This window comes from Cyanistes caeruleus, chromosome 19 (genome assembly GCF_971803275.1).
Source record: "Cyanistes caeruleus chromosome 19, bCyaCae1.hap1.1, whole genome shotgun sequence".
Lineage (NCBI taxonomy): Eukaryota > Metazoa > Chordata > Aves > Passeriformes > Paridae > Cyanistes > Cyanistes caeruleus.
In genome coordinates, this window is record NC_141719.1 from 3,267,701 (window position 1) to 3,271,419 (window position 3,719).

A 3,719-nucleotide genomic window follows, 5' to 3' on the forward strand; every position below is an offset into this window, starting at 1 on the left:
GGTGTAGGGGACAGTGGTGTGGCTGGTGCGAGCACACTTGTTTTTGCTACAATCTTGGCTCCGTGCAGTACAGCTGGTGCGAGGGAAGGACGGACAGAGCGCTGTGCAGTGAGATGCCTACAGCCTTTCTTCTAGTGAGTGTAATAAAAGGAATTGATTCGTGCTAACTACATTGTAACTGTTATTTAAGTTATTATTAGAAGCAATCAAAAGAATCAGTGTTACAAGGCAGATGCACCCCTTTACAAATGTTACATGTTACCATCGAGGTACAGGATGTAGTTTGGAAGATAAGTGATGTCCCAAGATGAAAACGGCCTTGAGATGGACAAAATTAGAATGACTTTAGGCATTGGGCCTAAAAATCATTAAATATCAGACTAATTAGTGGACTTAGATAACACAACGCTTAGTATGCACACACAAACCTATAAGGTTATCCAAAGGACAACGAGGAAGAGGAGAAGCCTTCACCAAAAGACCCCAAAAGAAGACTGGAGACCCCCTAACAATAAGTGAGGCAAGTGCCGTGAAGAAAAGTGACATAAAGTCAGAAAAATCGGAAACAGGAGGAAACTTACAGGAAACATTAATGAATATGTATAAGCATACAGTATGTAAGTTTAGCTTGAAGTGCTTTGTTTTGTATGTGAGGCAGGGTGGGAAGCCCTCCCCGTACCCCGTTCGGTTTTGCTTATGCTTTAATCATCCTTAATTACTGGCAAATTATATATATAAATTGTATTCTTTTACTAAACTGTATTCTTTTTTACCAAATTACTATTCAATTCACTAAATTGTTTATTTTAAATTAAACTAATATTAAGTCAAGGGACCTAGTTATGAAAATTCTAATTTAATTTATAACATGCCGTTTGAAGGTCTGTAGAGTCACAGGATGGTTTGGGTGGGAAGGAAGCCTTAAAGACCATTTAGTCCCACCCCCTGCCATGGTTAGGGACACACCAAGTTACTCAGAGCCCCGTCCGACCTGGCTTTGAATGTTTTCCGGGATGGGACATCTCTGGGCACCCTCTGCCAGTGCCTCAGCACCCTTGTTGGGAAAAGATTTTTCTTTCTCTTTCATAAGAAAGCTCTCTTATATACTGAAATGTCACAAGTTCCCCCGGGAGCCTTCTCTGCTCCAGGCTGAGCAGCCCCAGCTCTCTCGGCCTTTCCTCATCCAAGTGCTCCTCTGAGCATCCCTTGGTCTGACCCGCTCCAGGAGATCCACGCCTTTAATTAGGCAGCAAAAACTCCTTGCACACATCTGTCGTTGTCCCCTGCCTTGCTGGATGAAATGAAACATTGTGGCAATGCCGAACATAGCAGGCAGGCTCCCAGCACGAAATGCAGGAAAGCAAAATAAAAACACGAACGTGGAAACTTGGTGTTGAAAGTCTGTATTCGGCCTCTGGATGGCATGATCTGAGGAAAAAGGCTCCGTGAATTTATTTAACGCCACAGTGCTTCTCAGAGGGCGTTGTTTTCAGGGCTGTAGAACTTGAGAAATAAACAGTGGAATTCCTACATGGAATGAGTACGTGCGGAATCCATGGAAGAAGAACAAGGCAGGGGTTTTGTTGACAAATCCATAAAAATTGTGGAATGTTTTTTCCCTGCATTTGGCTCAGTAGGCGCGGCTCGGGGGGTCGCATTGTGCGGTTCCATGGTGTAATGGTTAGCACTCTGGACTCTGAATCCAGCGATCCGAGTTCAAATCTCGGTGGAACCTGAAAGTTTTTGCCGCAACCACATTTCTTTACTGCTCAGAACCATGGAGAATGGCTTAAAGCCGTTTTGCATGGCCTGTTCGAGTGCCCTAAACATCCCACGCCTCGTAAAAAACGCACCTAAAGTAGGAAAGTAACCAGAGGGTTTTCCTGATTCACCCCCCCAATCTATTATTTATTGCATCCAGGTTAGTACTTTCTGACAAATTATCTGAAGAATCTCAGACGTGTCACAGCATTATTGCTTCCCTTTCTGTGCTTTGAATCGCCTGTGTGGAAAGACAGTTCTAAATTCTGCATCAGCAAAGCTGGCGGCAGCTGCTGAGCTCTGCAGGGATGAGGTTTTGGGGTGTCTCTGACAGCAGATGTTCATGTTTGTTTTCTGCCCTCAATATACCCGGGGTGACCTCATTGTGGCTTTCTAGTGGCCAAACGGGGAGCTGGAGAGGGACTCTGGACAAAGGACTGGGGTGGCAGGACAAGGGGGAATGGCTTCACTCTGCCGGAGGGAGGATTAGTGGGATACTGGGAAGGAATTCTTCCCTTTGAGGGTGGCGCGGTCCTGGCACCGGGTGCTTAGAGAAACTCGATGCTCCATCACTGACAACATTCAAGGTCAGGCTGGGATAGTGGAAGGCGTCCCTGCAACCCAAACCATTCCACGATTCTCCGAAGACACCGAACACCGCAGAAGCTCGGGACAAACACGGATATTTGGGTTAAATTGCCGCCGGTCACCCCGGCCGCAAGGGCAGGGCGGGCAGCGAGGTCCCCCGGCTCTGATTGCTGTGCATTAATTGTGGGGGCTGGCGGAGGCCAGAGGCACCGCCCGGTTCTATGGTGTAATGGTCAGCACTCTGGACTTTGAATCCAGCGATCCGAGTTCAAATCTCGGTAGAACCTGCCCCAGGTTTGCGTTTTTGTGCCCCCCAGCTCAGGGACAGACCGGACCGCGATGAAGATCCAGCTCAGCAACGCAGCCTGTCCTCAACCTTCATGTGCCACGCCCCTCCCAATTCCCTTCAATGCAATCAATTTAACCAAAGACTTTATATAATTCTTACTGCTTTTTAATTAGGGGTAATTCGTTGTAATTTTGTTGTGCTTCATTGTATTTTACTGCTGTTTTACATTAACAACTTTGGGGGGGGGGTAGGAAAAAAGGCATTTACACTGTGGAACTTTAAAATTTGGACATTATTTTCCAGATGCACCCAACTGCTCACTTGGAAAATAAGGGCAGAAATGCAATGTTTTTGGATAAACTCTGCACAATTTAAATCGATATTCCCTCTGCTTCGTTGACACAAAACTCCAGTAGTTATTTTTCATTTCCAGAGCAGCTAAGGACATCTTAATACCTTGGCTCCCCCTCCGCCAAACCTGTCCTACGAGTCACTTGTTTACACAGCAACAGGAACAAGGCTGCTCTGTTTAACAGCTCCTCCTCCTCTGGCCAGGTAACCCTGCCTTGCTGGCCCTTGAACAAAAACACAGGATTCCTTCAAATCAAGTTATGATTTAGTAGAAATCCAGGTTCCAACTGCTCAGGAGAACATATGGAAATGTTTGCTGAATTCATTAAATTTTCACACAGCCTAGTGGTGAAAGAAATTCCTTGTCTATGTCAGGGCTGATTTTCATCCTTTCCTCAACTGTTGGATTAGGTTACACAAAACAAAGACCTTTTCGAGTGTTTTAAGTTACTCCATGAAGTAACTTTAGCACAAGCAGCCACTCTCACAGGCTGCCTTCACACACCAACATCCTGCTCCCAGGCACAACAGCTTTACAGCCACAGAGGCTTGTCTGCCTTGCAAGGAATCAATATATTGACAATTCTAGAGAGCAAATCACCATTTCCAATCAGCAGAGTTTCAGCTGCAGCTGAGAAGTCCAACGGATGTGCCCCAGACAAACCCCCTGGGTAAAACCAGGTCTACTCAAAGAAACTTTTACATGGAATGAGACAGAATCAGCACAGAA

The 3,719-nt window shown here is 45.8% G+C and overlaps 2 non-coding genes across 2 annotated transcripts; both read left to right on the forward strand.

Annotated features, from left to right (window-relative positions):
* The first annotated feature begins 1,663 nt into the window (after nt 1-1,663).
* TRNAQ-CUG (transfer RNA glutamine (anticodon CUG)) lies at nt 1,664-1,735 on the forward strand. The gene has a single exon. It is a non-coding gene; the product is annotated as a tRNA-Gln (tRNA).
* Nucleotides 1,736-2,564: 829 nt separating this feature from the next.
* On the forward strand, nt 2,565-2,636 carry TRNAQ-UUG (transfer RNA glutamine (anticodon UUG)). Its single transcript has one exon. It is a non-coding gene; the product is annotated as a tRNA-Gln (tRNA).
* The last annotated feature ends 1,083 nt before the right edge of the window (nt 2,637-3,719 follow it).